This window comes from Pollicipes pollicipes, unplaced genomic scaffold, assembly GCF_011947565.3.
Source record: "Pollicipes pollicipes isolate AB1234 unplaced genomic scaffold, Ppol_2.1 Scaffold_4881;HRSCAF=5763_pilon_pilon_pilon, whole genome shotgun sequence".
NCBI lineage: Eukaryota > Metazoa > Arthropoda > Thecostraca > Pollicipedomorpha > Pollicipedidae > Pollicipes > Pollicipes pollicipes.
Window position 1 is genome coordinate 21139231 of NW_023596576.1, and position 22551 is coordinate 21161781.

The following is a 22551-nucleotide window of genomic DNA, read 5'->3' on the forward strand; positions in this document are numbered from 1 at the left end:
ATGCAATCTCACGACACGGCCGCCTCATCTCGGACCGGCTTTTTGGGCCATTTTGACAATTAGCCCTGATGCGCAAATCCCGCACGTGCGGTTTATGGAGCGTGAACCCACATGTCTTCCGCAGAGAGGCCAGGAGCCTGATAACCTGAGAACTGAGAACTGAGCTTCATCATCTGAGCCTACCGGCCGAGCTAAGGGCATGCCAAGTGACTTCATACGGAGTCTGACGAACCAGTGACGGTCATTTTCCGGTGGTCATTTTGCTTACATCATGTCGTACACTGTACGGCTGCTTTAACACGCGCCTGGGCGGGTTGTGTTGGTCTTTAGCTGACTGTTATATCAAAATTTAAAGGCGCCTACTTAACGACCTTCTGGTCAAGTAAGGTTGGATTAGGTCCAACTCAAGATATGTGGCCAAAATTCTCCAAGACCTCCTCGTGCAACCGTCTTGCAACTAGATACCTGTTCTAAGCAAAACGTCAATGGTGCTTATTTTAGGCTAGTGATCTTTTTTATCTTTAGAAAATCATGGTGGTCAAAAACCTGCGAGATTGTTTGACTGCTCTGACCTTTCAGAAGCCAATGGACGATGTCTGTCGCCGTCCCTCTTATCGATAAGTTTGAAATAAACATCCAAAACTACTCCGTAATGCAAGTCGTCCAGCAAAAAAGCAAGCTGCTCGGTTTTGACTTTGGTCTGGCCTTTACCCCTGACCCTATGTCGATGGACTTTGTTGTGCTAAATTCAACTAATTGTGTACTGCCTAAGAACATCTCTCATCTCAGAGATGTATCACTTTGCCCTACACTCTGTTGTCGCATCAGATAAAACGGCTCCTTGAAATTGCTTTCGCTGATAGCCATGGCCTGAATTTTACCTGCCATAGGTCAATGGCCCTGCAAGATACATCTAACGGCTTGATACCGAAATATTTGCCATTTAATTGTCGATGGGTGCGCAAAGTTTAGCGCGGCTGAGCCACGCCGTTCGAAAATCATTTTGTAGCCTCCACGTGGTCAAACTGATCCCAATCCGAGAGAGTGCTGAAGATCGGTTTTAGATCAATCAGACCATCCAGCATAGATTGAAGCTCTCTGCGCATCAGACGACCAAAAGAGAGTTGAGTATCGCTTGATATATTTGGAAAGAAAATCGCAGGCATCACTTTGCCATCCTTACCTCGAAATAAAACATGTCTAAATCTTACTAAATTCAAACGATTTTTTTACCTCAACTACACGACACACAAGTTTTTGAGATTGCGTTTTAACAGTTTTGTTCACCTAAGTTTACTTTTGGCTCTGGGCTCAGGGGATATATTGCTTGACCTACCACTTACAGGTGCTGTCCTAATAAAAGCAGCCCTAATAAAGACATCGGCAACAGTCGGGAACGCATAAAACACACTCAACATGCTTGGTTAATGAACACTATATATTGTCAACTTCTCAAAACTAACGCGTTAAAAACACAAAATAGTCATGGTAAAACCTAAAAAACTTAATCATTGAAGAATTACCTCAGAAGCGGTGACAGTTCGTGGGTATTCACTCGACCGTATGGAATATTCAATAACTACTGAACACGTGACATGCGGGCAGCGGCAGAGAAATAGGATACATTTCAGAAGAATAAAGTGCTGATTGACTGATTGCAAGTATTTTTGATGATCATGACATCATGGTCCACACGCCGGGCCTCCAGAGTTCACGTTTTCAGAACGCAAAATCAGCAGATCATTTACGTGTGAGATGCCTAACACCCGACTGCCTCCGCACACACCTTATTCACTTATTTAGAATTGGCTCATAAAAATGTTGGAATTATACCATGACAATTTGCTGCCCCTCCTCGCATGAGTCCGCAATGTGCCCACAATAACCTAAATCTGCAGACCAAGTTATCATATATCTAGCCTTACTTTTGCACTCTTAAAGGAGCACACTACTTCTTTCCAATCTGAAGAAAATTAACCAGCAGTCGTATTGTGCCCTTCGTTTTCGTTGCACTGAGATCTACACTATCTCCAAAAACGATCATGTCGTACAATGGAGCACTGAGAGCGGGGGTGAGCGCGACTCTTACCATCGTGAGCACGTCTCTTTCCGTCGCCGCGCGTATGTCAGATGTCCACCCGCTGTTGGGACGTGACCTGCCGCTACGATCAGGACCTTTCGTTTGAACGGGTTTAACGTAAGAGCTAAAGTGAGGTTGTCGCACATATTCTTGTGAGGTAATCTTACCTTACAAGAGTATGCGGACGACTCTGTTCATTTGAAATGCAAAGAAAAGTCGTCGAAAGACGTTTAATCGCTAGTATGATATCATCTTTTCGTAGAGAAAGCCCAAAAGGCCATCGACGTACCCGAAGTCAGACCTACCACGGAAGGCATCAAAACACAAGTCATCAATGCGTGGCGAAAAAGGGTCATTATGGTCGCTTCACTTCACAGCAGTGCATGGTTTCCCACGAGCGCGGGCGGGCCGCGCTGACGACGGCGTGGAAGTCTGGGCATGTGGCTACGTTGTTCTTTTGCATGGCGATCGTGACGGCCTGGCTGCAGTCGACTTCGTAGCCACCCGCCACGAGGACGCAGATGGCTTGGTCGACGCTATGTGCGTTGTCTCGATCGTCCTGCACGTCCGTAACCACGTAGTTCGTCGGACATCTGCTACCCTGCGAGCAAACGGAAGACACCGAGTGTTACCGCGATCGCCAGTGGAGCGATGCTCAAGAAGCGGCATCGTGGGCGCCAGCAGTTCCAACTCATTACGGTTATTAGCATGCATGTGTAACGCTGTTACAGGTGATGGCCATCCCCGACCGCGCGGCGCTTCCGGTCCGCTCGGCAGTGGGAGGTCGCGGTGTCCGGGTCGCTGTGACCCGGACTGTCATTGGCTTGCGGCGTGTCGACCGCTTGGCACATGACCTGCGACCCGGGCCCCCGCGCGCCGGGGAGTTAAGGACGGGCGTTGGCCTGGCGGGGGCGTGGAGACGGGCAGTTGCAGCTAGTAATACAGGTCACAAAATTCGCTACCTTTAACAAGCTTACTCTTAATTTAAAGACCCGTCGCCAAAATATTTGTGACGTCACAAAAAGCCTCCAGATCACGATCCACACAGGGCGCGCGTGCGTCCCTCTAAGTGCGGACTACCGCGGTCAGCGGCACGGCAGGTGGGTCTGTTTCTTGTCTGACTTCGCCAGCAGCGAGACGCGGATCGATAGATCGACTGCTGAGCTGCTCAGGTCGCCAGCGGACGTCGACCTGTCACTCCGCTGAGCGGTGCTCCCTGCCCGGCGGTGCCGCACAGGTCACCAGCGGACGCCGGTCTGTCATTCCGCTGAGCAGCGCTCCCTGCCTGGCGGTGCCACACAGGTCACCAGCGGACGTCGACTTGTCACTCCGCTGAGCAGTGCCCCCTGCCCGGCGGTGCCACACAGGTCACCAGCGGACGCCGGTCTGTCATTCCGCTGAGCAGCGCTCCCTGCCTGGCGGTGCCACACAGGTCACCGGCGGACGCCGACTTGTCACTCCGCTGAGCGGTGCTCCCTGCCCGGCGGTGGCGGCCACACAGGTCACCGGCGGACGCCGACTTGTCATTCCGCTGAGCAGTGCTCCCTGCCCGGCGGTGCCACACAGGTCACCAGCGGACGCCGACTTGTCACTCCGCTGAGCGGTGCTCCCTGCCCGGCGGTGCCACACAGGTCACCAGCGGACGTCGACTTGTCGCTCCGCTGAGCAATGCTCCCTGCCCGGCGGTGCCACCCACACAGTCGTCTGGGACGGAGTCAGACAGGACCAGCTGATTTCGCCAAACTGGTAGTACGAGGATGACCGCGACCATGAGATCATTTTTAGCCGGTATTGATGCAGACGTACCTTATATATAGAACATTTAACCACTGGCTGGAGCAAGCAATGTCAGAAGTGTCCTCAGCAAGATGGCACGCAAGTGAACCACAGTTTCGGACCATGACACCACCCACAGGTTGGGTTTCCGCTCGATGCAGAATCATTTCCTAATCAAGAAACTTTATGACCTTGATTAAGTGATTCGATTTATTTGCAGACGCATCAGAGTCATACCCGGGTTCACCGGCTTACAAAAAACAAAAACAAAACAAAACAGCATGTACATTTGAACTCGGGGTCTGAACACCACTACAGGCAATTATGAAATCCCTGTCTACACCAAACGGTAGAAACAAGGTGGGATGAGCAAAAAGTAAAGATAAACGCTGTGTTTTGTTGGTCCATAACAGTCGTGCAAAAGCTTCTGAGTTACCAAATATGATCGGTGACAAAAACTGGCATTTTTGCGAGCCAATTGGTGACAAAATTACGAATATGAGAACACGTTTTAGCAGACCGGACCATATGACAACAGACCATCCCAGCTAGGTGAAACGCAGAGCTTAGTGTTGGTCTGTACTCGTCAATGCTTGCAGCGTGAGCATGGTTAGAGCATATGTCGAAACGTTCATGCTTCGCTGTATCGGCAGATCAAACTATAAGATGTGGCCAAATATAGTAGCTTTAATCAGAATAGTTTTGAGCAGGTGACAGAAATATACTACAAACTGTGCTATATCGACGCTGATGTTTCCGGTCAGTGGTGACACGCGCTTTTCCAAGGCCACCCAGATCAGTGTTTTTCACAGATGTTTCGACCAAGATTCGCCTCACATATTCAACAGCAGAAAATGCCAAATAACGAGGTTCATTAGCAGTTGTAAGAATCGTGGCTAGCCACAGCATCTCGCCACAAGCGTGATCACTTTGCTACGCAGCGTTTGAAAAATCATGCAATTTGAATCGCTTCCGGTTTGTGGCATGATTCGTGGAAATCGTGTCGCAGCTTTGCTCCGGTTCTGCGTTAGTTTTTGTCGCGGAGCAGTGTGGTGGTGTTGTTCCTTTTAGAATTTCAACACACATTGCCCTGATGGCCTTATTGGATTTTTCCTTCCTTATATTAACTCTAAAAGAGCGATTAGTGTAAGCAGAGCGGGTAACTGCTCGGGATTTGTCCTCGCGAAAGCCTTAAGTGTGCCATGTTGTGCTGTTTGGTTTTAAGTCGTAGTACTAACTAGTTTGTAGGGTTAAGTTAAGGCTAAGTTAGGGGTAAGTTAAGGTTACAAAGGTTAGGAAAGCCATCAACACGCTCCTCCCCACCCACTGGCGATGAGCTTCTTCCCCCCCCCCCCCCTCCACCTCCCTTTCGGCGGGACCGAGCTTCGTGCTGAGTAAAAACGTCCGAGGGAAAAGTTTCCGCACCATCAAACCATTTGCCATCCGTCGGCATCCGTTGTCATTTGCCATCTTGATCTCCACGCCGGCAAGGTGGAGGCCGCTAAGCCGCTCCGCCTAGGATTCCACCTAGTGAGGGTTTTAGCGAGCATCAGGCCGAGGTGCTGTTAAAATTGAGCAGCTTTCTGGAGCGGGCAGTCACAATCGCCATCGCAGACCGCCTGGACACCATCCAGGCGGTCGTGTGCAGCCCGGAGCGGACCGAACTGTCGGAAGAAGAGCTGTTGGAGGGGCCGACCAAGCACGGGGTCTGCGAAGTCATGCCCCTGCCCTTCTGCCGTTCCCATCCTCCACGTTGCGCCTGCGATTCAGAGGGTTGAAACTTCCGCGGCCACCTACTGCGGATACCTGATCGTCCCGGTAAGGTCCTGGGGAGCTTTGCTGGGGATTGACGCACCGCTTGCGGTCGCTGCGGCAATCTCCACCTCACGCGGGAGTGTGACGTGGAAAAAACCCGCTGCGCCACGTGCAAAGGCCTGCGTGCAGCTTGCGACCGCCGCGCCTGTCCCGCTTGGCATATGCAGCGCGATGTGCCGCAGGAGCGCCAGCAGCAGGCAGCGGCAGGGGCTTTGCACCCGTCCAACGAGGCCTCCACTTTCAGTAGTGACCCACGCTGCAGGAGGCGTACCCTCGCCCCCCCCCCCCCCCTTGTCACCAGCTCCGCGGCGGTGCCCCCTCCCTCCTCCGCGTCTTCTTGAGGAGCCCGAGATGCCGATCCAGCGCCGTGCCACAGCGCGGCGCTCCCCCTCAGCACGCCGCTCCCCCCAGCAGGTCAGCCGCGCCTGGTGCGGCGTCCGATCGAACCCGCTCTGACCGACCCCGTTGAAGCGAACCCGGCGGCTGCGAGCCTCGCTGAGGGGGGACCCGCCCCACCAGACTGAGAGAGCATCTCTTTCACCGCAGCGCGTCGGTGTTGGTCACCCCACCCGTACCGGCGTGCAAGGAAGCCCTGTCTGATGCCTTTTCTGCCGGTCTCCCGCCACCAGCCTCCGGGTCAGTCCCTCGCTTGATCGTTGAGCCCGACGCGTTACGCGCTCCTGCCGTCGCTCACTTCGATCCCTCTCTCACCACCGCTCTGCTGGATGGTCTCCCTCCCCTCCATAAATTAATCCCCAGTTCGGGGAATTCTTGTTCCAATGGAATGCAAGTTCCCTGGTATTCCATTGGGTAGAATTCAATGAACATGCAACCAAAAACAAGCATTGATAGTCGCCGTTCAAGAAACCTTTTTTAACGACTAGACTAGCACGAATATGGACGACCACACGACCAGTACACTTATCCTTATACTTGAGCTTCTAGCCCTCCCTCAGACGCTTCGAGCTATCTCCTCATCTCACTAGCTGTGCTTCTGAAATATTTGAACGGATGGTCAACAGACGTATCAGGGTGTTCCCAGAGTCAAATCACCTTTCATCGTTTCAGAATGGTTCCGTCCCGGTCGTTTCAAGGCGGACAGCCCGATTTACATAAAAAATCCAATTCAAATCGGATTTCACAATAAAGCAAGAACGGTAGCACTCTTCGTGGATTTAAAGACCGCTTTCGGCGGAGCTAGTAAAGGTCCCCTCCTCATTAAGCTGCATGAGATCGGAGTTCGCGGCCCACTCGCCGATTTTATTGAAAACGTTCTAACTGATAGGACATTTTCTATGCGTTGCGAAATAGTTATTTTGTTCCGACGGCGCAGGATCCCGATCTTCCTCAGTGTAGTGTCTTATCTCCAACTCTCTTTCTCGTAATGATAAATGACGTCTTCAGTGACATTAATATTACAATTTCTTTGCGTTTTCAATATTCTCTATACATGATGACGACCTGGCTGTGTGGTATACGCATGCTAATGTCATTCATGCACTACACTATATCTGATTAGCTGTAAATGATATTCATGCGCAGTGTACACCGCGGAAACGGCAGATTCACCCAGCGAAGTCAGCTGTAGTTATCCTTTCTAGGCGAAATTGTGTTCAACCCGCCAGCCCCCCAAACCCGAATGGTGGAATAATCCCTTGAGTCCACAGTTTACATACCGACATCAGATGGTCGTCTTACTTTCAATGCTCATCTTCCTGACTTTAAGCAACGCCGCGCCAGATAAATGGACAAATTAAAGCATAGCAGAGCGGGAGCGGGAGCCGACAGGCGCACTTTCCTCCGCCTCTATACCTCTCTGATACGCCCGATCTTGGACTACAATGGGTTTCCTTTGGATGATAGTTCTTAAAAAACGAAAGCCCGGAGACCAGCCAGAATGCTGCCCTCCACATAGTGAGTGGTGCGCCTCGCTCCTCCCCGGTGCTAAATTTGCTCGTGGACACGGATCTCCCCTGCCTATCACACCGGAAAAATGGGAACTTTGATTTCACGCACGCTCTACGGCGCATGTTAGTAACCCCAAATACAACACCCTCGCACACCTCCGCCCCAACCGTACGCTTACTAACGTAGAACTTCAATACCCAGCCATCAGCACCCGTGTTATTCGAGTAGCGAGCGCTTAATCCCACAAACATTCCCTGCAGTTCAGCTCACAGCTCCCTTTTGTGGGTTGGGGTTGAGCTGCAGGGAATGTTCGGCGTATTGACCCTTTTGGGGCGATCCTATACCTAATATAATCCTTCTGTTTCAACGCAAGAAATAGAACTATTAGAAACCAATGAGCATGCACTCTCCGCAGAGTTCAAGGAAGAACATGACTCGCACATTTATATATATATATATATATATATATATATATATATATATATATATATACATATTGATGTCTCCCGTCGCGACGCCGTCACCCATAATAATTACCATAAAGCAAATCGCCTTTCAAATTAAGGCTCTGTGTATACGGCTCAACTTATGGGCAATCCTGGCAGTCCAGCTGCACATCAAGCAAGGTAGCATACGAAGGGCAGTCATATGCACCAACTCTCATCCGTCGCTAAAAGCTGTCATCACTCTCCATAATTCATCCCATCCCGTTCTAAACGGTATGCGTCGAACGTTCCGCTCCCTTTCTCAACAAACTCCCGCAATATTTATCTGGATACCTGGACGCTCAAATGTTCATGGAAGCAACACCGCTGACGAGGAACCAAACCAAAACCTTATGTTACCGGAGCGTAGTCATCTTTCCTGTCCCGTTTCTCATATTCCTGTAGTCATCAATCTACGTGTTTCGTTTTTTTCGCCAATTCGAATGAGATCAACGTGCTCATTCCCACCTTTACCCAATGAAACCCATACTTCAACAATGGCCAACAATTAATCAATATAATCGCCTCAAGGAAGTGCTGCTTGCCATACTTGTGTCGGTCACTCCCAAATCGCCCACTACTACGCTTTCGGACGCACTCCTCCACTGTCATCGTTGTTACATCCTACTCACACTAAATCTCTCCCCCCCCCCCCGCGTGCCCGGTATGTCGACGATCAAGACAACCGCTCCTCAATTACGCCAACGCTAATCGGCTCTCACTCAGCGTCCATTCCCGCCTCAGTGACTTGTCCTGACTTGTCCGTTCTCCTCTTCTAATTTTTACACAGCACCAAATGAACAAATTTATTTAAAAGGAGGGTTTTTCTGCATAATCTGGCAAAGCTTACAAGTTCTTCCCCATTGTTTATGAGCTCTGGTCTTTTTTAGGTAGGAATTTCAAGACTGATTTACATCACACAGCACCATAAGGTCGTGCCGGGCAGCGGAGCCCGGGACTGCTCTCCTGTTGCTGCGATGAAGCGGCCCGGTATCCATCCTTCGCGCAGACCACCGGTAGGTCAGCGGAGGCAAGTCACCGCAGCCACGGACACCACACACAGGACTGGCTGCACCCGAGAATCTGGCGCAAGGGCTGCAGAGGAGACTCACATGTCGTTCAAACGTACTAAATGCGTATAGAGTCGTAGTGAAACAAGTATATCCGTTGCTGCGGTTTGCCCACAGTCCTGTGATCTTGCTGGGCAAAATGAGCCAGATTAACGTAACGTAATTTCAAAAAAACCCTTGCTTTGCACCGGACAGCATAATCTGGTTTAACTTAATCCTCGCCTGGCCTTAAGCTGGAAGTAAGTGTCCCCCTCGGAAGTGACTTTGGGTCCGTTGAGGAAAAATAGACCTTGCATTGAATCCATCAAAGATATCATTTGAGACAGATGGGCTCGAGTGTTCGCCACGCGGTAATGCGCTGGGTTCAGTGCAGGCTGTATGTTGCTGTTGGTTGTGTTCAAGTCATGGGAAGCTGACTGACTAGAAGAACATGGCTAATCGTGAGTTTTGTTTAAGGTAATTGCGTTCAAAAGCCCTGCCGATCTAGGGAGAGTGGTGTTTGTGGATACCTGAACTGTAGGTCCAGAGGTAAACGGAGGGGGTTGGAGCGACACGGGTCAAGGATTCATCCCAGGATTCCTGCTACTGAGAGGAACAGCGGCTTTGAGGCAAAAAGCCAAGCATCACTGGTGCAGGCCTTTCATATTGGCCGATGCACCTCAGACTTAGCGGTGAGAGAGAAAGAGAGAGGGAGGGAGAGAGAGAGAGAGGGAGAGAGAGAGAGGGGGGGAGAGAGAGAGAGGGGGGGGGGGGGAAAGAGAGAGGGAGAGAGAGAGAGGGGGAGAGAGAGGGAGAGAGATCAGCGGACAAACGTGGATAAAGTACCTTTAATTGTCGTCATATTGCATATAAAGCTAAATGAATGTGCCACAAGTGTTCGAACATTTCGTTGGTATCTGCTGATACCAATACAGCATGGCTTTTGCTCTAAACAATTGGGATGATCTTAGAAGGTGCGAGTTCTGCACAAGCAATTATTGTGCCAAGACAGTGAAGATGATCAACGCCTCCAGATGATTGTACAGTGACGTCACAAAACCAAAAATGGTATTGTTTCAGGCACTTGTAGAACCACGTTGTTGGTTAATATATGGATACAGGAATGCGGTTTTGCAAAATACTTAGTGGTGAGGAAGAAAAGGAATGGGGGGGGGGGGGGAGGGTGCGGGAGGGGGATGGCTGAGCCTGCCCCCGAAATGTACTTAAAATAGTTTTCTCCCCACATTTGACGCACTTTCTTTTCAGACTTTGGAGCAGGGGTGTAGTTTCTCGAAATTAGTTTTGGGGGCTGAACCCCAAAATTAATTCTGAGAAACTACATGAATGAAAAATCATGGATGAAAAGGTAACTAAAAATAGGAAGCTGCATTCCTGGCTAGGAAGCATAATCCCACTCTCCCCTCCAACTGAAAAGAAAACTATTCGCCTCTATGTCAGCTATGTTAAGCATGTCCTTATTCCGTAATCTTATTAGTTTAGTATCAACCGTCATTCATTGTATTATGACCATCAGATGATACTTGAGCGCAAATGAACTCGCGAAACGAAGATGTTTTGGTTATGCCGCATTACATGCAATTTGTATTTTGTTTGTTGTGGTCTATCGAGTGTAGAGTTATATTGCAACGGTTTCTGAAGGACTTGGCCGCTGGTTTGGTGAAGGTTGAGACGGTTCCAAACTTCGTTGGTGGCAGACGAGATGTTTTTTACCCCTGGTCCACAGGCTGGTCGAGGTGATGCTTGGTTGAGGTGACGTGATGCATCCATGACCAACCTTGCCCTTCATAATTTGTATACTTGATTGCTATCTGTCTGCGTACTGTGCGTACTATTGCGTACTATTGCGTACTGTGATTGATATCCCGTAAGATTACCCACGGAGTTCATGAACTCGTGCTTGAACAGGGACTGAATGTGATAATAGGTATCGTACTCGAACTCATGAGCTGCGTATATGGTAACCTCGGGCTGCGAGCCAAAGCATCACGGCCTGGAACGGGCTCGGGCTGTCGTACACGGTCCGGGCTGACGGACTGGGACCGGGCCCCCGATACCAGGACGTGACGCGTTACCTCCTGGCGTACCAGGGCGTGACGAGCTTGAGGGCCTGGAGGGAATACCCAATGACAAGTGGAGTCAATCACACACATTTGCTCAATTGGAAGGTAATTGAATGAATCTGAGCAACATGAAGCGTATGACGGTCATGGCGGTTCCACACAATGCACCACTGGAGAAGTGGATCTGGCCCCTGACCCCCCCCCCCCCCCCCCTACTGCAGTGATGCTCCCAGGTGCATAGTAGCGTGCTACTCCTCTAGATGCTATCTCCGGCGGCATATTGGAATCAAAAGATTGTTTTTAAAAAACCTTGAATCCCCCGCGTTTAATTATCCAATATTGCGAAACTTGAGCCCCACCAACAAAAAATACGTCCATTTTGGAATACTACCAGCGTGGCGCAGAGCCAGCCCATAGCATGTTCACCTCTTCTTCATGGGTATGGGGAACCAGTGTTTCTCACTGACTTTGAAGTATAGGGCCAGGGAACTGTTCGATAAAAAGTAATGACACAATAGAACACTACGTGAGTCCTCCCTCCCCTAGCCACCCTCATCCATTCAAAGAGTTTCGTTCATCAGCAAGTAGCGCGAGTCTGTTCCGACAGTGTATAATAAATTGCCATTTTTGCATGTACAAGTGTGAATCCCCCTGCAGTTCTACCCACCCCAAATTGTAAGGCTCAACCAACAAAAAGACAATAACAGTCAGCCCAAGGATTACAGATGACCTAAGGGTTCTTTAAAGTGATGGTGGCGAATGTCGTGCGTTTAATTAAACGATTCTTGGTTGGTGCAGTATCTATCCAAAATACTTCATTAAAGACGATCGGCGAATTAGCCTGTCATGGTCCGAAAGCTTTCTCGACGCACAGATCATGCATTTTACTTTACAGGCAGTTGCAGGTTACCTGCCACACGATAGTAATATCAAAGAGAAAGCGCGAATGAGTGAGGAAAGTCGCAAAAGTGCAAGCAAAACGAGATGCGTTACCCAATGATGTAAAGGGGCCGGAGCTATCCGAAGGCGCGAATTCAGCCAGCGCAGAAGTAAGCGCGCAGATCGCGTTTGGTTCTCAAATCGTGAGAAATGGGCACATTAGTTTCACACGTGAGCATCACAGACAAATGGGCAGTCCCACATGACCTGCGCAGTACCTTCAGCCCTACCTAACTTAGGCCCATTTGGATTTCTGCAGCCGTGTTGAAGCGGTTCACTGCTAATGCAGGGATTGCAAGGTGTGTTCAACATAAGCATGACGTTGTGATGAGCATGTAATTATGTGCGATGGCATATATGGAATTTGGGTGTGCCAATCAAGTGTTTGGCTGAGAATGACTTACCGACGAAGATTGCACCCTGATGTGAGACGTCTGTGTGTGATCCAGTTCGAAGCCCGACATAGAGGAGAAGTCGGCGCATTGCCATCCATGCAGATGCTGAAAGCAGCACACAGGTTAAAATCGCCACGGAAAGAGTGGAGTCGAGATAAAAGCACGCTGTTTAGCTGGTGAGACGCCATGTGCAACAAGATGCGACATGGAGAGCGAGCGATAGCACGAGTGAGAGTTGTCCGTTGTCATCACGCAGATGACACTAAATGTTGGGTTTATGACTAAACGCCTTTGTCATCAGATGTCACATGGTTCGATCGATGGGCTGGGGGTCTGAATTTCTCGAGAATTTACCATACAGTAGCATTCGCAGGACAGCTCACGATCTAAAGATCTAAATATTGTGTAAAATTAGCACGTTCTAGGCCTGGTTAGGCTCGGCAATTTGAAACAGTGAAATCAAATAGCTTCCAGAACTTTCCAAATCAGGCCCTTGTAATCAAAGTATTGCGGCAAACGCAAACAGTTCGGCGAATACTGGTCAAAATCAGTAGAATTACACGCATATGTAGTGCTCATCGCCCAATGTCTTAGTTTCGACCGCAGTGTCTTGCAGCCTAGATTCGTTGGAAGGGAGTGTCGCGGGACGCTTTCTGATAGTTTATTAGCGCACCTAGGGTCGGCCAGCTGTACGATGCACAAACAGTTGTAGCCGATGCTTCTGTAAGCATCACGTAGCTGACTCTTCCCTGGCTGCTGAATCTGCCCTAAACGAAGAAAGCGCCTAACACGGGCATGTCCATAGTTTCCGCACAAAAACGGATGAGGGAAAGTGGATGACAACGGAACAAAGCGAATTCATGAACGGAGAGGAACGGAGGGGCATCTGCGTTTAGAGGTGCATTCTTGTGTGCTTGTGCATCTTTGATAGGTACCATTTTGACACCAAACTGACTTGAGGGGCTTAATACTACTCAAGACCGAGATGGCGCTCATTGCTGGAATATGCTGAAACATAGGCGTAATGTCTTCGCAGATGGCTCATGCAATCGAGATACTGGGAGTGTCAACAGCAGTCGATGGGGCATAATCTTACGTCTCCTCCTCCACCACCAGGCTTGAGGCTAACGAGGACGTTGTTGCCGACATCACCGGGGTTACACCGCCACGTGTGCAGGCTCCCTGCCCCGTCGCCGGCCGTCACCCTCTCACTGTTCTTCTTGCTCGGACGCTTCTCCACCTCTCGTGATGGCTTCACTGTGAAATTGTCACCTAGTTACTGTTCAGTGGGGGTCCAAGTGGGTTTTTAAGGGACTGGGATTCGTCTCATGAGTTTCCAAGGTTTTGCTGTTTCTAGAGTGGGAAGAAAAGCTCAGTCTCAACTTGATCAACGAGGAGCATGTCATGGTCAGGTGGTGGAAGCGGATGCCAACCGCAAGATCGAGGGTTTGAAGTTTGGAACTTGAAGTTGTCAGACACTTGAAAGGTTGGGACACGTACGCAGTCATACGCCAATCATCCTCATGTCCTTTTCAAACCCAACTAACACTTGGCAGCGAAAGGGGGGAAGAGGGTTGGAATATTTTATGGAAATGTTGGCGAACTTAGACACGGAAACTCAGTGACAGCTATAGGCAAACATTTTGCCACGTTCGTTTTTTCGCACTGCCCATCCAGGATCGGTGGAACTCCACGACGGGCCATGGAAGCGAACAAGCTGGGACAGGACCCCCGAACCAAACACAGCTACTAGGCCGAGCGGGGCCCGAGAAGCCAGTGCGGACCCACCAGACGTTTCAGCCTACCGGGCCGGGCAGAAGGGCGCCTATTGGTGACCAAATCAGCGGGATGAAGCGGAGTGCGATTTCCGTTTAGGTGCGATACGTCGCGGGGTACGTTTCACATTTATATTGAGCTTTGAACTGAACTGGTCATCTTGAAGATCATTCAGTGCAGATCATAGCCATATCTTCCTGAAGAACTTAACCCCTCTAGTTAATGAGCCACACATCCGCAAAGATGTCCAGATTTTTTGTCTTCAGCTTTATTCAAGGTCACCCAGGCGTCAATGACGCCGTCATCAAAATTCTGCCATTTCACTGGCCCTATGGCGTCAAGGCCAAAAAATGTATTTGTAGAGTCGTTCATGCCTGGTGTTCGTGAGCGTGATTTTCAGATATAATCGGCGGTAATTGGATATCAGTTAATGTTGTGCAAGGTACGATGACGCAATCAAACAATGACGTATTTAGGAACATTTTTACTATGAAGAGAAATCGTGTTGTTCGAAGCAGTCCTCTCCATTTGAAAGTATACCAACAGTCATAAGTGAGCTTGTTTCATCTTATCTGACGCTTGCCTCAATATTTTCGAACGTGGAACACTACCTGTAACGCCGCCTTCCTTTATCGGGCATGACGGTGGCTTTATGTATTTTTTAAGCGGGCTGCCACGGGAAACGAAACGTCTGCCGTCGACGGGACGGTCGAGGTTGTTAGAAGCGTGGCTTCCGATAACCGGCGGAAAACATCCACGCAGCCACCTCTCTGCCTAGTTCTGGTTCCGTTGCCCTGTTGCCCTGCTTGACTATCATCACCATATCAGTGGTGGGGGTGAGATGCCGTGGTTAAGGGTTAATACCCATGTACGGGGAGACGGCCGTTCATGGTGCCTAACTGGACTAACCATCCCGCCAATACGCCGGTCACCCGCTTTATCCTACCCCTGTGGCTCACACATGTGTTGGTGTCGGGTATACCGGAGTCTATGCGTGCTGAGTCGTGCGCTCAGCATTATCAAGCTCATATGCTGACTTATGGGCCCTCATGATAAATTTCGCTCTCGTGAGGGAAGTATGGTGGCTGCCGGCGACGCAGCACACCGGCGGCAGCCAGGCAGCCGGACAGCGTATCCCAAACCGTAATAACCCTCGCACAGCACGTAGAAACTTCAGTAGCGAGCATACTAGCGCACTTCTGTTTTATCCTTCTGTTAACTTCTTCGATACTTCTGTTTTCCCACACGTTCCATTGGCACTGCACCCAATCTTAAGCATTTTGGTAGGATAGCCTTTTTAACGAGCACGCGAAGCTTCTGACTGAGCAGTTCATGTGGCTAAGCAAAGCTTGTTAACACGCAGAATGAAATAATTTTCCTTCTGAATGAAACAATTCGTAAGCAGCCACATTGTTGGTATGAAGACATGTTCTCATTTTTAGAGGCAAGAAACCATACCATGTGTAAATGCCCTAAAATGGACCGTCAAAATCGTTCCATTTCCGGGATATATCACCATGCCGAAATTCTTGACAAAGTTCACCGACATTGCAAACGTTCCCAAGGGGTTGTGAAAGGGAATACAGGATTCCATTGAACGGAGAATGCTATTAAAGAACTTCCAATGCTGGAAATAAAGCAAAATGCACGCCCCAGTCCTGGCCTTTCCCGATGTCAACGGCACGGCTCAAGTGCAACAGGACATATAACCCAATGTACTCGCTGCTGACACAAGATCATCCAGAAGGTGAGTAATTCATACACCACCCGAACCGCAAGCTGAGCGATGGCCACAGGCAACGAACGATTACGCGAAAGGAATCTTGCGCATCCATATGGGTCGTTAAAAGGGGTGTTCCATATGTGTATGCTTTTTACGGAGATATCCATTTCCAAGATCATTCAGTGCAGTTTATAGCTATGACGTATAAATCGAACGGCACGGGCATTTCGAGGAGATATTGATAAGGTATTCTGTGATGACTTTGGCTGTGAGCAGCCTCGCACCGCAGCTGTCACGCTTTAAGGGAATGCTCCATATTCAAAGCCATTGATGCAAACATCAGGTATGAAGAACAGGCTCACTTGTATTTGTTCACATGTGTTGTATCGCATAAGACTGCTCTAGACAAGACATGTGCACTGTTCAGTGAACTGGGTCCCCAATGCTTCACCGTTTAATCAAGTCATGGAGCGCTTGTGTGGCGCTAGAGTCGCTGCCAAATGGCCGTGTCAGAATGTCTGCTTAATCGGGCGGGTTGACTTTCTCGCAGGACCTTGTAGTAGTAACAGTAGTAGTGGTAAAAGTAAAGGTAGTCGTATTAGAAGTAGTGGTAGTAGTAGAAGTAGTAGTGGTAGTATTACCAGTAGTAGTAGTGGTAGTAGTAGTAGTAGTTGCTACTTACCGAGAGGTGGTGGCGTTAAGTGTTTGCGGAGCCCGAAGATCGTCATATGCATGCGTTTTGGCCCTTTCCCTCGGTAGTATTGTATATCGTTCGTTATTTTGTATCTTGGACTTGCATTCAAATGCTTGGTACGGCGGCATTCTTAAGGTTTTCGATTTCCGACGTTATTTCTGTCATAACTAGTACCACTGACCAAGTTCTTGCATCATGTGGCACAAAACGTGATTCGTGTGCGAAACTAGCCCATAACGAAGCCGTAGCAGCCGTTGGCTAAAGGCCAATGACTATCCATGGATGTCACGAATCGCGCTCACGTACGCCAAACAAAAATAATTCGATGACCATAATTGCTTGAACATGAGCGGAAAACAGCAAATAAGCTGGCGATATTCGCGTTGCGTTTACATGGTGTTATGCATGCCTGAGTGACCTTGAAATAGTCTGCATAAGCTCGCAACGTCACGCTCACAAACAGAAGGGAACTAATTCTTTAAAAAGCCTGGCTGTCAATGGCATCCAGTCTCAAAACAGCTATCTTAGTTTAAAAAAACCCATACAAACATGGAACGCTGTGGAGTGCTCCACAATGAAGAACACACATTTTGTGCCTGCAGCCCTGATGGCAAACATCTTTAAATGGAGCATGTCATCTTTGGGTACTGAGACCCTCTCTCTCCTCTCCCTCTCTTCTTACGAGAGAGATCCATAGAGAGAGAGAGAGCGCGAGAGAGACTAGAGGATAGCGAGAAGAGAGAGAGAGAGAGCGAGCGAGAGCTGCGAACGAGCGCTGAGCTATCGAGAGAAGAGCGCAGAGAGATGAGAGAGAGGAGGAGAGAGATGTGACTGATCGTAAGATAAGACGCGATCGAGCGAGAGAGGATCGCGATAGAGAGAGAGATGAGAGAGCGATAGAGATAGGATCTAGATCGATAGCTAGGAGAGAGATCGATCGTTTCTCTCTAGCGCAGACTCTTAGGAGAGCTATCTATCTCTCTCGATCTAAGATCTACTCGCTCTCTCCCTCTCTTATCTCTCTCTCTCTCTCTCTCTCTCTCTCTCTCCTCTCCTCTCTCTCTCTCTCTCTCTCTCTCTCTCTTCTCTCTCTCTCTCTCTCTCTCTCTCTCTCTCTCTCTTCTTTCCAGTCCTATCGTGATATTAAATATTAAGCTTACCTATGGGTGCTTGAGTTGTTGTTGTTGTGGTCGTCGTCGTCGTCGTCGTCGTCGTCGTCGTCGCTGTTGTTGTTGTAGTGGTCACGGTGGTTGTCGGAGTGGTGGTTGAAGTAGTGGTTGGAGTTGTGGTCGGCGTGGTCGTGAGGGTAGTCGTCGGGGTTGTGGATGGAGTAGTTGACTGAGTAGTTGTCGGTGTGGTGGTTGTCGGATTGGTCGTTATCGAAGAGGCAGTCTGAGAAGTGGTTGGAGTGGTGGTTTCAGCTGTGGTTGGGATGGTTGTCGGAGCGGTGGTTGTCGGAGTGGAGGTCTGAGTGGTGGTTGGAGTAGTGGTTGTGGTTGTGGCCGTAGAGGTTGTCGGAGTGGTGATCGGAGTGTCGGTGGGAGTTGTGGTCGAAGGGATGGTTTGGGTGGTGGTTTCGGTGCTAGGCGAACTGTCTGTCGGGATAGAGGGTGCAGTAGTGTCCGGGACGGTTGTTGCAGTGGTGGATGGGGAGCTGGATGACGTCGTGGTCGAGGATGTCACCACTGATGTAGGGGTAGTCGTGCCTCCAGTAGTCGTCGGGTCGAAAGCCGTGGCACTGGTCGCACCGCTGGAGTTGGCTGGTCTTGAAGACATAGATGATACTGCTTCTGGCAGTGTTGTAGCCTCCGTTGCAACTGACGGGTGACAAACGGTACAATTTAGATGAAACATCACCACACAAAAAGGTTATTGTTGTATCCGTGTCATTGCATGTGTGTCTCGAACTTGGTGAAATCATTAGGGTGGGTACTGCCTGGATGCTATGGGTGCTGCCAAGAAAATTGCCGGGAATCCAGTGCAGTTGCAGACATGTGATGAAACATAGCAGCATGTGGTGAACTGGCAAGCCACTCAACGTCTGCCACCTCCTGTTCCGCGGCATTCCCATGCACGGGAAGCATGCCCACGTCATAGTTTTGTTCCTGAAAGGCAAATTTGCGTATTCCGGGCATTACTGCTATGGAATAGCTAAATCGTTACGGACATTGAACACCGAACAGTGTGTATGCGTGTGCGCGCGCGCGCGCGTGCATGCGTGCGTGCGTGTGTGTATGTATGCGTGTGTGTGTATGTATGCGTGTGTGGGTGTGGGTGTGGGTGTGGGTGTGGGTGTGGGTGTGTGGGTGTGTATGTGTGTAACTAATTTTGGCATAGATGTATGTTGTTTTGAGAGTGCTCAGTGCTTACCGCCATGATGCCTCATACCCCTTTTAGCATTTATCTTTGTTGGCAACTTCCGCTCAAAGTCCTCGGCAATGTTTCTGGATACTCCAATTTGGTTCCAGTAAGACAATGTTAAAACATTTAGACTGGAAGACAGCGACAGGCGGTGGAGAGGTCTCGGGGCAGCCCTTACCGCATTCGGTGAGCGACGCGGCTGTCTGGCCGTCGGGGCAGGAGCAGACGCCGCTGGTGCAGGTGCCGACACCAGCCGTCAGCAGGGCACAGTCCTCGCTCGACTCACACCAGTCCCCGAGAACGGCTGAAATCGCAGCGCGGCCTGATCAGGTCCGGGCCACGCACAGGGGCAGCCTGAGAACGGAAGTCGGAACCAACACGGCGATAAGCTGAGGATAGAAGGCGGCACCAGCACGACGCCAGACGCCAGATTCTGCGTTCCGAATCTCAGCTGCGGTCCATTCAGCCGGAGGGATCCCACTGCGTAGATATACAGCAGATTAATATACGGGGACGTTTACCCGATTGAAACGTTCCATTGAGGACGCTTTGGTGATCCCGGTGGCTGCGGAATAAAGTATGGAATGGTGGTCCATTGGTCGTAAAGATGATGTAACTGACGTGGTTCACTGGGTGCCTGTACGCATAGTGTACACGTGTACATGCTGGCCATTATTTTGAAAGACCCGAAATCACTGGCTTTTCCAGATAATGCCGAGTGAGCTGATTTACGGTGAAACGACAGCCGTTTTCACTTAAATTTCATGATACACTGATGAAAACATGAGATTAGCATGTCCTGTCTTAAGCAGCATGTAACCGCATAACATACCAGTTTGGGAAGACGGGGTACTGCAATTTGCGTCACAAGGGGCTATGTGTAACGGGAGACCCGATATGCCATTCATATGTCTGTGTATGGCACCCACAGTATCCTCTCACACATTATATAATAACTTTCCACTTGTACTCCCCTGAAATTCTTCTGCCAAAATCCGACCTCCGAGATAAGTTGGCGCACAATTGATGCATATATATATATATATATATATATATATATATATATATATATATATATATATGCACGTGTGTGCATGTATGTCTGTGTATGTCTGTGTGTGTATGTGTGTGTGTGTGTGTACGTAGGTTTGTGTGTGTGTTTGTGTGTGTGTGTGTGTGTGTGTTGTTTGAAACGCCAGTGACCCATAGGTAGGCAAAATCCCAGCCAATGACCCATAGGTAGGCAAAATCCCAGCCGTTTTGAAGCAGCCATCAGTGATGTGAAGACGGAACATTTTTGTACAGCCGCCTCTCAAAATTATGCTCTGTGAGCAACATTATTCAAAATTTCGAGCAAAAATGTGAGCAAAATGCAAAATGTGAGCAAAAATGTGTGATACGCACTGATGGAATTCATTTAGCGGCTCTTCTGCAGTGCGTTTCCAGTGCATGTTCCTCGATGTTCTTCTCTTCCCCCGTGACATTTCGTAATTTTCAACGAGCTGTGACGAATCGTGCCTAAATAGTAAACGGGAACATGAAAATAGATGTGGGGGAGGGACGACGGGCAAAATCGAATCACTTTCCTGCACAGCAAAGGGCTTATTGGCTATTACGCGGTAAAAAGCGTTGTTTCTGATTACAAAGTGAGCCAGGCTGCAACAGTTGGCTGTGAAGACGGAGCGTGAGGGCAGACACCTTACCATGAGACATCCTGGAGTGGTTAAAAGCAATTACAACTATATCATTAAGAAATTACGGCAGCATTTTTGCGAGCACTGCAGGTTCATCTACTTTTGCCGCTTTGATGTACACAGCTGAGGTGATGAAACAAGCAAAGCGGAAAACTGCAACGTCCGTAGAATCTTGAAAAGTGGGGCAACAGTTTTCTAGAAAATTTTCAAGTTTGACATGTCAAAGAAAAACCTTGATAAAATATACTACACCATCAAATGATGTCGCATGCGCTACGCTTTGCCTCGAACAATAGCAACTTTCGGGAAGAAATCACAACCACTCAAAGGACGTAAGTATATTACATTTTGTTTCAAATGGCAGAACGAGTGTTTCAGCAATTCAAAAAGATGTTCTACATGGTCTGTACTTAACTTGGAAAATGTAGGCATGACCTTTCCTGTTACCCACCGAGTTTCGGTCTAATCCGGTGAACAGCACTACTGTCATCAATGGTGTTAGATGGATGACCACGCGCTGAGTTCAGCATGCAGGAAGATGACGTTGTGATGAAGCTCAAGCTGACGCATCTGATGTCCATGAAGCATCTGGTCATGCAGTCACCTGTGAAAGATTCATCGGGTTTTTGAAGCTCCGTTGTTCAACACCTGGGAGACAGTGTGAGTAAGTGGCAGAGATGATAAAAAGCAGCCTGTAATAATCTAAGCATACCGTGCATATCGCGTGCACTGTACGCGATCGTGTTTCCATTCCAGTCTTTTTTGGCATTTGGGATGTGAAATCGGCAGGACGCCACAGCATATTCCCCTTCGCTGCGGAACATGCACACCCAGCTAGTGAGCAGCCATTTCCTGTTTTGTGTCGCAAAAATCATCTTCCTCTATTTTCAATTGCTTTTCATTACCAGTTTGGAAAGAACCAAAGCGACTTACTCCAGAACAGTATTGTCTTCTTTTCAGCCTCATATCAACTGGCTAGTGGGATGAAATGAGGTGAAAATTACAGGTTGCAAGCATTTTGGTATAGTAATGCGGAGTGGTATCTCCTCCATATCCACTTACATACCCATACCATACATACCATACCCACTTACTTACAACCGCACATTCAAATGCGGGACAACATTTTGATTGCGGCCTGGATTCTGATTTTGATTTTGATTCATTCTGATTCTGATCTGATTCTGATATTGATTTAAGTTTGAGCAGTTTGGATTACATTTTTTGAGCTACATGTGTGAGCGTGGGACGTGGAATTCTCATTCGGTTAACTCTAGTTTGACATGGTGAATTTAACTTTATCGCAAGGAGACTTATTGGGTCCCATGAGATCGCTCTTTTTTATTTCCGTCAATTTTGATGGGAAAGGTCTCAAAACAAGTATTGTGGTCTGGGCTTATTTTTTCGAACAGAATTACAGAAGCCGTCAGTGGCGCCTCAGGGAATGCAAAGTCAGTGCCACTTTAAAACCTTTTCTTTCATCTGTACAGAACATGCAGCTGTCACTTTGATGAACACTTTTTTCAGTCTGCTACCGCGTGATACAACTAAACCCTGCCGTTAGCCCCCATATTTCTGTACATACCACCATCTCGACGTGATGTCTACGCGTATACAACATCTGAAGGTCATCGAGATGTCATAGAAACCTGGCTATTAATGTCGTGTTGCACGGAAGTACTCTTAGAAATACGAGCCGCTTCCCCCGTGGTTCCTTTCTAAATCAGCCTCCGTCACGCATGGGCATCTATTTATTTACATCAGTTACATATAAA

At 48.9% G+C, this 22551-nt stretch overlaps 1 long non-coding RNA gene across 1 annotated transcript; it reads right to left on the reverse strand.

Moving 5' to 3' along the window:
* Positions 1-1189: 1189 nt before the first annotated feature.
* Positions 1190-13760, reverse strand: LOC119101397 (uncharacterized). The gene is made up of 3 exons (XR_005094548.1): positions 13625-13760; positions 12538-12633; positions 1190-2681 (listed from the first exon to the last, which is right to left on the reverse strand). It is a non-coding gene; the product is annotated as an uncharacterized LOC119101397 (long non-coding RNA).
* Between the last annotated feature and the right edge of the window lie 8791 nt (positions 13761-22551).